Below are 12,133 nucleotides of genomic sequence, written 5' to 3' on the forward strand. Positions count from 1 at the left end.
CTGGACTGCGGCCTGTCTTCCCAGTGCTGTTGGAGAAATTACATCTGAAATTCAGGATCCCATCACCTGCACCAAAGGTTCTTCACCGTGTTCCAGGGGGTTTCACTAGTCCTACTGGTTGGGATGCACTTATCAGGGGTATATCTACATGGGGTATGAGGTGGTCTCCTGCTTGGAGCCATGAGGTTAAGCTGTCCCAGGGTTTATTCTCCAGCCTGTGTGTAGATGCAGTTTTGCGAGGCAGTGTAGGTGTAGCGGGTCCCTGCTGCATGGGGAGAGATTTGGCCTGTCTCTGTCCGCAGTGCAGTTCCTCCTTCTTGTACCAACACCAAAGAGAAGGAGCATGGGAGACATGGGACTTGGCCATTAATAGGAAATCTAAATCAATTACAAATCCTGGCTAACCTGTTGTCAGCCCCAGCTAATGCTCATGACTTCCTGAAGTCTGCCTGGTCTGGGGTGCTCAGCTTAGTGCAGATTTTACTGATGTCCACAGCAGCTGCTAAAGGATTCAGAGATTACAGGTAGGCATTAGGAGAGAAAAGATGGCAAGTAGGTGTGGTGTGTTGTTCTTTTTCAGAGTACATGGCTCGTGGGTGAGCTGCTTCCCTTGGCAATTCTGCATGATCTGTTACCACGTGGGGACAAAAGGACAAACGCTGCCTCCAGTGACACATACACCTGCAGAAACAGCTGTGAAAGGCAGTCACACTTGACATTGCTAGGAACAGACGTGGTGAAAACTTGCTCCTTGCAGTGGGACTGAGATGGTTCAAGCATCTAGTGTGCAAACATTGCACCACTGGGAACACACAGAGCCCCTACTTGAGTCCTTTGTCAAGTGACTTTCATTCCTCTCTTGCTAAGCATGCTTTTTGCAAGTAGAGATGACTAAAAAGCATGGACCTTCATCCTGAGGAAGGCCATGACATTTTAAGTCTGTTTTATACCAAAGCCAGACTAAGTGGCAAAATCCCAAAGCCTTCTCTTGGAAGAAAACATTCAGGAAAAAATAAAAAATTAAAAAAAAAAAAAATGTCAGAGAAATCTCTCTTCTCTCTAAACAGGACATTGCACTGTGGACTGATGATCCTGCTCCATTCCAGCCTGAGCTACAGATGCCTCCCACCTTGACCCGTCTGCTATCTTCAATACGGCCCAGCTTTGCTCACCCAAAAATGCCACTCATCCAGCATCTCTCTAAAACACTGCACGGGCTTCCTGGGGAGCCCAAGAGCCACCAAGACAGATGCAGAGATAAACTTTGTCACCAGAGAAAGCATTTCATTTCATTTTCCTGGAAAGAAATTCCATGAAAATCAATCTTCCCACAGAAAATTTTGATTCTTGGCAAAACGCCTTGTTCTGATCGGGAATTGCCTCAACTCAAACATATCTGAGCAGCCGTGGTTACAATAAGAGTCACGTTTCATTCCCACATGCATTGAGAAGTATTTTATGTGAAGGCAAGCTTGACGGTCCTTGAGGAGGTGGTAAAGTTGTGAATTTCATCATCACAAGAGCTCTTAATTATCAAGGGTTCCGACTGCTTTGATCATATCCCAGAACTCAAGCTAGGTGGTTTGGCGCGGTGTCAGCCAGCCCAGCAGAGACCACGCTTCCCGCTGGAGTGGCCCTTAGCTCAGAAGAGATGGGTTCACTAGAACTAACAAGCTTACATGGCTTGAAAGACGTGTCCTTCCCCGGCAGATGGAAATAATACTGCAACGCATCAAGCAGATGGTGTCAGGTACACAGGTCCCTAGGAGCCTGCAAAGACAGAGCAGTGAACTGGATCCATGCAGATGGGTTCTGGAAGACCGGTGCTGATAACCATCATTTGGGAACCCCAAGTAACACAAATGCAAAAAGTAAAAAAGAAAAAAAGGAAGTGCAGAAATCAGGGAAAATTAGCCCAATGGTCTCAGCTGAGCACCCGAGCTGTAACTTTGATGATGAGCACTGCTCTGGGAGCAAGCGGCAGAGCACTGCGCAGCCTGGTGCCCCAGTTCCTCGGACAGGAATGATTGGCAGGCGCCGCTACCCTGCAGAACACAAGCCTTGCATTACAAGATTGTCTTTCCGAAATTTACCCGCTGAAACGCTGGATTTATCAGCTGAATTTATCAGCTGAAATGCCTCAGACTTCTGGGAAGCTGCCTCTGGCCGACCACTTGATGGGAAGAACGTCTCCGATTTTTCTGGCATGTGGAACTAAAGCAGCTCAGCTGCTTTCCCCGGCACCTGCCAGTCACTCCTGGTTGCATTTTATCTAAGTGCCATTTTCTAATTTCACTGTGGTAAAGACTATCACAATGCATTTTTGTAATAGGTAGCTAAAATGACAAACTGTGAGGAGTGTTACATTTCACATATAAATTGAATAAATTACTGTAGTTTAAAATAGAGATTTAATATTTATTTAATCTGTTAAGGGGAAAATATATATATTTGTGTCATTCTTTATGTGCTATTCCTTTTTCAGACTCCTTGGCAGACAGAGAAGTATCCCAAAATGAGGCATTTTCTTCATTAAAAATGTAGTTCTCTGAAGCTTTTTGCAGGACTTTGTTTCTTTCCCGTTACATTCCCTGGAAGGCTTCACGGTGATATAACTAGAGCAATTTGGCCAGCACCACTGTTCTCTGAGACATTTCACAAATCAGCTTCTTCCAATATCCCCTTCCAGGTTTTCCATTCCTTTCTGTATTTCCAGCTAAACACCTGTCATCTCCCGTACCTAAAGGGAGGGTGGAGGGTAGCATCTCTCACCCCAGAGCCACATTACAGCGTTGGCAAGACCAGGAGGCCCAGAAAAGTGTTATACACAATGGGTCAATGATGAGACACGTCCTGCAGCAAGATCCAACCCCTCCAACCAACCCTGCCACACCATGGTGCCGTGCTTGCAGAAATGTGGTAATAGAGCAGAATTTATGGCAATTCACCACAGCACTGCCACCTATGAGCCAACCCATGACTAACCCCACTGGTGTCCACAGTACCGGGGCTTTCTCCTGCAGGCTCTGCTCTTCTTTGCTAGGTGTTAACCTGTTTTGCACAGGAGTGATTTCACTACCAGGTCAACTCTTGCTAGCTGGTTGTTGCCAGGGTTTACCATTTAAAATAAAAATATCCCTTACACACTTGGCTATCCTTGCCTGTTGTTGCCTACTGCTCTTCAGAAGCCATTGTCAGGGGTTCAATGGGCCTGTTCCCAGAAGGCATGGGCATGCACCTTTGTTGTTGTACTGCATCCCAGCTCTTCCAAGACGCCTTCTCTCTCAAACCATTTTTCCCCCAAAGAATCATACTGTCAAAACCCTTATTATTTTATAATTTCTATGCTCCTCTTCTCTTCTCACCTTGTTAAACACTGTGGAAGCAAAGGAGTTCAGTAGCTCTACCATTTTAGCAACACCATTGATTTTGTCTCCCTCTTCATTTATTAATGGAACTACTTTCTCTCTAGTATTCCCTTTTCCCTGATATAATTGTAAAAGCTCTTTTTATTCCCCTTAAGCCTTTCTGCTCTCTGAGCTGGCCTTATCTTTTCCCTGCAAGCCTTAACTGAGTGTATATTCTTGTTTAGTTCTCTTTCCCTTCTCCAGTTTTCACTATAGGTTCTTTCTTTACGCTCCTATCTTTCGCCAGTGCTTTGTTATGCCACATTGGATGCTACTTGTCCTTCCATTTATTTAACGTGCTCCACTCTATGGGGCTATTCTGGTGTTTCTGTCCTAAGGGCAGGCTGGGACAGAGCCTTCACAAGCTCAGCCTGCATGAAGTCCCGCATCTTGTAACCCCAACGTCATAGGCGTGTGTCCCCATCCACAGGTCAAAAATCCACCCGTCCAACATGCAAGCTGTCAGGTAGGTTTTTCATATCATCCAAGTGTGCAGAAGTTCCTCTCTCCTCTCCTCCTGGTCGTATTTGAATAATGCCAGTCTCAAAATTAACATCAGTTTATGATCTAGCAGGAACGAAACATCTCCCCAAATCGTAAATCCTTTTCTTTCTGCTTGCAGTTCACAGCCAGCTCTGGCTTCTGAACCTGAGGTTGCACCATTTGCAGGATGTGAGCAGAGAAGCTCACAGTGTGAGCAACTACAGTCTGGAGCAGTCCAGTGGAGACAAGAAACCGGATGGATTTTACCTCTGTGAAATTTCTGAACTGGATTTTATGCTCTGAGTGTTGCAGTACCAGTGGGTTAGATCAAAGGACTCAGGAGCCGCCCTGGTTCTAGGCTTTTCTCCAAGCCCTTTGCTTCTTGCAAGGGTAATATCTTCATTCCAAACATGTCATGGCTTAAAAGAAAAAATCATGTTACTTTTTTAATGAATCGTAGTTTCACCTGGAAACTGTCAAAGCGATTCATTTTTAAAATAAAGAAGCACATACTTTGATTCCATTGGATCTACAACACATTCAGATGAAGCACTTTCCTGAAACTTCAACAAATGCATGCAATTCTCTTGCTCAGTTTGAACCTCCATTTTTCCATGAGATTTTTTTTTTTTTTAGCAAATCCACAGACGAGAGATGAGAATTATCAGAAGACCAGAAAACAATGCCGTCAAGGAAAGATTGAAGAAATTGGGGTTGCCCAGATGGAAGAGGAGGTGACACATTGCTAAAATCTTGGAGTATCTCTGAAGCTTATGGAAAGAGTAAGGGATGGTTTACCTCACTGGTAGGTAAGATAAGTAGTCGTGATCTTCAACCACAGCAGAAGAAGCTAAGGCTGCATGCAAGGGGAGTGTTTCCAGCAATGAAGGTGCTGAAGTTTTGGGACAGGCTACCACGAGCACAGGCTGTACCTGCTTTTTCAATAGGCAAGACCAGCGCCTGCCTGGAACAGCATGATGCACATGGTCCTGCTGCAGAGGCCTTCCCAGGGTCCTGTCCACCTCTGTTTTCCCAGGATATCAGTGACCATGCTGTCCTAGCAAGGACGAGCCTGCAAGCCTCCATACAATACTTTTTGGATACTTCAGCACATGCGCTGTGGAGCATCTCAGAAGACCTGCTCGGTCTCCAAGCCTCCCACCAAGCAAAGCCGCTGCTGCAAGCACTGCTGAAGCAGTTCCTGTAAAAACACTATCAAGAGAATAAAAGATACAGGCATGGAAAGCCAGCTAGAGCTGTGAGCTGCTGCTTTTGAGCACCACGAGCCCATGGCAGCTGCCAGGAGTGGCGTTTGAGGCAAACCCAGCCCAGGAGGGCCCCCAGCACAGTGCAGGCATGGGGGGAGGGTGGGATCCTTCAGGGAGTTTGGCACTGCTCCGTTCCCTGCATCTCCCCTGGCGTGCGCAGAAGTTGGAGCATGGCTAATTACAGGAAATTAAAGAGAAAGAGATATAAAGAGATCGTCTGAGCTGTGCAAGCCCTGGAAAAGGCTGGCAGATGTCCTGTGGTGCTGCCACCACAATTAGGCTCACAGAGCCTTGCTTGGAAGTGGGGCTGGAATGAAGAAACTTGAAACTGTGTGGCAGGAAAAGGTTAATTATCTCCCCTTTGCAGCAGAATCTAATTTTCAGGTGCTGAATATTTGTAGATGAATGGGCAGTAAGTCCAGAAAAGACAGTTAAAGCAATCTAGGCTGAGAGACTGAGGCAGAATGGGGTTTGTTTCCAGTATAGACCCCAGTAAAAAATGCTCATGCATCTGCAGGAGGCACCTGATTAAAAGAAATGTTCTAGATCAATGCCAGACATTGTGAAGCATCTGGAAACGGGTACATGTGCTGTAGCCTTGGATGGTTTATGTGGTGTAAATACACAGGTGAGATGGAGATGGCTTCTTGGGCTCAGGTCTTCACAGGGCTCTCATTTCACTGAGCAGCAGGGAAAGTCCCAGGGGTGCTCAGCCTTGTGGATATCTCAGAGCATCAGGAAGGTCCTTGCCACATGGTGCCCTCTTCCCAGGGCAGGTGTCACCATCCAACAGAGCACAAAGAAGTGAGGGAGGCAGAAATGAAGGAAGAGAGAAAAGAGATAACAGAGGGGAAAAGACTGTAGGAAAGGGAAACTGAGGAGGATTACGTGCTTCCTAGTGCATGCATCCTGGAGGTTTAATGAGCATGGGCACAGTCATGCTCAAGGAGGCAAAAAAAAAAATGGAGTATGACTGGTTTTGGTGACACTGTCCAATAAATTCAAAACGCAGAGCAAATTCAGATCTTTCCAAATTTCTAGCAACTCTTTCATTAGTTCAGACAACCCTCTGAAACTGTTCTTTCCAGCAGTCTGGGAACTTTATTCCTTTGGAAGAGCAAAGGTTTCACATTTACCCCTCAAAAGATGAGATAACACCATTCTTTCAACTTGCCACACCTCAGTATCTCCTATCTTTGACATTCTGTGCCATCCAAGAACACAAGATTAGTGCATTTCCACACTCTTGAAGCCTCTGTCAGATGACCCCTTCCCTCCACCAGCCAAGCTCCGTCTCCAGAGCCACTGGGGGTTTTGGCCCACTGGTTTTGCTGGGAGACATCTGCAGAGCATCAATGCCTTTGGGCTGTAAGTCCACCTGTACCACCAGCCCCAGCATTCCTCTGCCCGTGGTGCCATCGTGGCAAGTTTTTAAGCTTTCTAAGGAGGGGGAATGTGGAGGGAGGAGGTCCATGTTTGCAGAAGAAAGAAACAATAATTCCTTCATCAGTTTGATGTTAACAAAATAATAGAGGCTTGTAAGCTGCTCTGAAGCTTGAATGTCAGAAGTAGACCCTGGGGACGTGGATTAGAGGGCACAATGAAGGTGAGGCTGTGAAATGAGCATCGCGGATCTTTGGGAGATTGTTAATAAGAACACAGAAATGCAAATCTCCAGGAGCTGGTGAGACACCAGCCTGCACACATACAAGTATACACTTGGCTCCAGTTAAAGCAAGGGAGATTCACACTGGGTTGGTAAGGCATAGGGCTGACTTGAAGTCCATTACAGCAGATGCCTTATCTCTGTGGCTGGTGGATAGCAGGAGCCCCCTGGCAGGAGCAATCCTAGTGTCTCTTCCCATGCAGTGAACATAAGGAACTGACCCTTCCTAAATTTGGCTGGACTCGTGGATATCCCTGTTGGGGGCATCAGAAACCACATGCAACACAACCTAGAGATGCACTTGCATGTGGTGTCAAACAAGTTCCATGTAAATCCTGACTGCACCTACAAATAATAGGCCTGGCTATCTCCCTTCTTCCCCTTTTTTACTTAGTTTTATGTGGGAACCCAGCCCAAAACCTCTATGAGCAAGAGGAGGAAGCTGAAGAGGAGGAAGCTATGATGCTCTGATTCCTCATGCAGTAAGGGCTTTATCCTTGCTGACTGTGAATTAGTGTTGCTCTTTCATTTTGGGTTTTAAAGCTGAAAAGCAGGCCCTAATTCCAACCTGCTCCAAGCTTTGTGCTGTGTGTGAGGTCAATGAGTCGCTGCATGCACATTTTGCATAAATATAAGTTCATATGGAAGTGGTTTGCCAGCTCAGAACCTGATAAGAAAAACCCATCGTTCCCTTAACAAGCTTTGTATCTTGTCTGGACTGGTGAGGTGTTTGGATTCTTGAGGATCACTCATTAGAAGGTTGAGCCAGGGAGTCCTCAAGACCCAGACCATGCTCAGACATGGCCCTGAGCTTGGAAAAAGCAGACACCTTCCTAGCCAGCACTAGGTCGTGCATATGACCTTCCATTTCTGCTCACAGATGTTGCCCTTGGACTTTCTTCAACCCCAAGAGATGAATAGAAGTCAGAAAAGGATGATCAATAGACACTAAATAGACAATATCCTCCAGAATTTGGGGAAGGATAGAGAATATAACTCTGGTCTCCTAAAACTCTGGCTGTTAAGCTACTGCTGATTTGACCTGACCTTGTTTTCTGGCCCCAGGTAATGCAGTTGGCAAACACCGTGTGTCACACTGAAGCCAAGGTGGGGATGCCCAGGGGGCTGAGGGCAGGACCCAACCTCCTGGTGCTCCTCAGACCCACGTCCCTTCAGGAGACCACCACCATCAGCATGGAGAAATTGTGCCACATCAAGGCTACCACCAGCTGGGTTTAGCATCATGTCTCTGGAGCGGCAGAGACACGTCAGACTTCTGCGGGCACATCCCCTCGTCCTTTCTCTTCTGAATCCTTTATTTTTCCCCCTTTCTCATTCTGTCTTTGCTTGCATTTCAAGGTTAAAAAAAGTCAGGATACAATAGTAAATATGTAAGATTAGCTCCTAAAATATGTTAGCAAGTGAAAGCTAAAGAAAGCCAAATGAATTTAAAAAAGGCTTTCTTGAAGCTTAGAACAGAGACAGCTCTTTTGATCTTTTATCACACAATAACAAAAAAAGCACCAAGCGAGATACATATATATAATATACATGATATATATATTTATATACTCCTTGTGCGTGGGTACGCGTGCCGTTTGTGTGTGTGCATGTGTGTGTATGTGTGTATTTTAATTCACATAGGCTTTCCTTTCTTTAAAATGCTGCAAGAAGCTTTTTTTTTTTTTCTGCAGATTTCTTTTTCTTTCTTTTTTTTGATATTTCAAAGCTGGCAGTTCAGTAAATGGCTGGAACTGCCACATCTCTGTTCTTGCTAAAGAAATCAATGCTAATCCTATTACTGGCAGTTATCACCTATCCCAGAAACCGCAGCTAAAAGAAAAAAAAACCACTGAGATGTCAAAGTAGGAAAAAAGCATGGGGGAGGGGGAGAAAGCGCCCTTCATTCACTTTCAAACAGTGATTGTTTTCTTATTTTTGATCATTTTTCCCTGTTAAGAGAGAAACTAAACCAACAAAAAAAATAAAAATCTGTGCTCGAATAACATGAAGGGCCTGAATTAAACCCACACACCCACATGCACCGAGGGATTGCTTGGAGCCAGTGCTGTTGCACCGAGTGGGAGCAGCCCCATTTTGGGTGTGCTTGCTATGGGGGGACACCCTCAAAACATCCAGCCAGGCTTTTGCACAGGATGGGGAATTTGAGGGTCATGCATCCTCTGATTTAAGCCTTCACATCTGCAGCTGGTCTTGGGGCAGAGCATCTCAAATGGTTTGGGTAGGTCAGTGCAGTCCATATGTCACCATCTGTATGGGATCTTGGCTTCCCCAAAGCTTCTTTAGTCTTTGCTTCTCATCCTACGTGCTCCTGCAACATGCTCACCTACCTTGAGCATCTATGGGGTATGGCTCACCTGCCCAGCATGTCCCCATTGTAGTCATGATCACCAGATGCTGAAATGATGCAGCTCCTGGGGTCACCTTGCCACAGGAAAGCCCTGCTCTGGGCTGTCACAGCCCACTTACTACCTCCTGAGGTCGGGCAATCAGATCCCAGCTGGAAAAGTCAAGAGCAGCAGCAGTATGTGAACCAGGTCTTTGGGAAGAGGCCCCCAGCTCCTGCCCATCAGCCCACACCATCCCCTTGCTGCCAGAAGCAGGAGATTTTGACCATCAGCCTGATGTGCTGAGAACAGGCTGGTACCAGCCACAACAATAACGAGCAAGAAAGGAGAGCACAAACCAAATGAGCAGCCAAGAAAGCAATACAAATAAACCCAGGGTGGGGGGTTGGACAAGCAGGCAGCCAGGTGTCTGTTCCACCTCACCACAGGGAAGTGCATCTCCTGGCGCATGGGCAAGCATCCCCACAGCATCCCACCACCTACCCCACCACTGGCGCCCTTTCCAACCTCTTGCTCTGCAAGCACTTCCCTCTGGGCACTGGCTGGTGGCCTTGGCTCTTCAGCTCCCTGCACCCTGTAGAGTGGTATTCTCCATCCAAAGGGGGAGGCTGCAGACATGGATCTTCAGGAACAAGGGAAAGTATTTTAAAATAAATAAATAAATGTTAAAAAAATGTAAAAAAAATGTAAAAAAAATTGTTAAAAAATGTTAACATTTTTTAAAATCTGAGGCAGTGTTAGGGCCAATTTTGGCTTTGTAGAATATCTCGGACTTGTGCAAACGGAGTTTGTAACCCTGGAGGGAGTCAGCAAGGGATGGGGGAGTCACTGAGAGCCATGAGAGGGGGGAACACACCCAAGACACCTCATTTTTGCAGTTATTTGCAGCTAGTTTTATTCTTGCTCTCCCTGCCCAGCCATCTCAGGTGGCCTGGCCATGCAGCTCCATCTTCTCTTTCCTGCCCATCACGGCGAGGCTTCTGTAGAAGAGGCAAGCAGCCTCTGAACCCAAAGGGACCAGTGGGAACAAGGACTGCAGCACACATCCAAGCTCCTGGGCTGTCACGAAGTGGGAGGACATGGCCCTGGGTGGAGGTACCACGATGGTGAATGAGTGACATAGGGAAGAAAATAAAAAGGGCTGTTGGAGTGTCCTGAGGATAACAGCAGGCTGTTGAGATGCTCACAGGTGACAGAGAGGAGGCAGGTGCCTGTGGAGCTAAGGATGCCTTGGGACAGATCAGGTTCGCACAGCCTGTGCATGGCAAGTGACAACACCAGGGACAGGGCAGAGATATTTCCATCACAGGGCGCCATGGGAAGTGGGCAGCAGCAGCACTGGCTGGCAAAACAGAGACAGACGTTGAAAAGGAAAGCATAAGGACTTCTCAGTGCAGAGAAAGAAATGAGTAAAAGCAGTTCCTGCCTCTGGCTGGAGATTTAGAGGGAACAGGGGCAGCCACAAGGGTATGTGTTCATTTGTTTATGGTTGGAGATGTTAAAGGAAAATCATAGTTGGGCATCCCCAAATAACATTAGTCCTGATTTAACTCAAAAGGCAGAAGAAAAAAAAAATGTTACAGGTTGCTTGTGTGACTTTCTCATGGTTTTAGTACAACTGAAGTAATTTTTAACAAAGATATTTCTTTGATTGGGGAGTAGCAAAAATATTAACAGTATGCCAAGGTATACCTAAAATGATCTAGGACTATCAGAAGAATTTCTGCTTCCTTTTTTTTTTTTTTTTTTCCCACAACAAGAAGTGGTGGTGAAACCAGAACTCTAGCTCACAGTGACCAAAACCTGAAAAACAAATGGGGAAGGTCTCTCTTTTTTTTTTTTTTTTTTTTCTTTTTCTGTGTGTTTTTTGAAGGTTGCAGGGAGTGTTCCACACCAGGCAGAGGTGAAGGACTGGAGGTGGGGATCACCATGAGTGGCTCAAACTGTGGTGCATAAATCCCACCCAGAGAAGACTTCTTTGCGTGTCTTCTTAGGAGCACAAGTTTATGAATTGTTTTCAAACAGTGTGTTGTTGTTGTTTTGTTTGTTTGTTTTTGTGGCCTTCTTTTCTGCCTTTAATATGAAGGTCAGGTGCTCAGCTGAGGATTTGACCTGAAGTATTGAATATAATCAGCTATATCACCAGACAAAATGAAAGTCTGTGTAATTAGAAGCATTCTTCACTATTTATAAAATATCATCTCTCTCCCAGGATCAATATTTGGCAATTCTCCTTGGAGCTATGTGGATTTTATCCACATTTGTAGCTCAATTAGTAGGAAGCCATCCTTCCTGCAAACACTGAATTCAAAAGGCATCCAGAACCTCCTAATTAGGGCTGCTAATGAGGGACAGAAAAGAATCTGTGTGTCCCAGCAGAAATAGTCTCCCTTCCCAGGCAAGGTATTTGCTGGGAGATTTGCTTCCAACTTCATTTGCAGTTGGTCTCACATCTTAAAGGCTGGTGATCTGCAATTCGAGCCGTGGGACAGAAGCTGCTCCAGAGAAGGGTGGCTACTACTTCTCTAACTCCTTCCCCCGCTGCCAGGAGGGACACTTCCAATGCCACCTTATCATGCCAAGGGGTCTCCTACAACAAAAACAGCCTCCTTTTCCCCCGGGACCTCAGGATACCTCCTCTCAGAGGTCTGCACCCACCAGCCCTGGGCTGCAAGGCAGAGCAGGGACTTGGGGGCATCTCCCAGGAAAAGCCCCAGCCCATGGGTGAGGGGTGAGAAGTCCTTCAGGGATTTGGCAGTCATTCCTGGGGAAGCCAATATTCTACAAGCAGAAGGAAAAAAACTTCTCCACGCCCCCAGTTTCCCAGTTAACCATAGTGTGAAGTCCATGCTGGGCCGGCTGCCTGGTCCTACAGCTGTGCAGGGGCACCTGGACCCAGTGCCCTTCCCAGCTACCCTGAATGGTTTCATGTCTCCTACT

The sequence above is a fragment of the Aythya ferina genome (genome assembly GCF_964211825.1).
Source record: "Aythya ferina genome assembly, chromosome: 9".
In the NCBI taxonomy this organism is placed as follows: domain Eukaryota; kingdom Metazoa; phylum Chordata; class Aves; order Anseriformes; family Anatidae; genus Aythya; species Aythya ferina.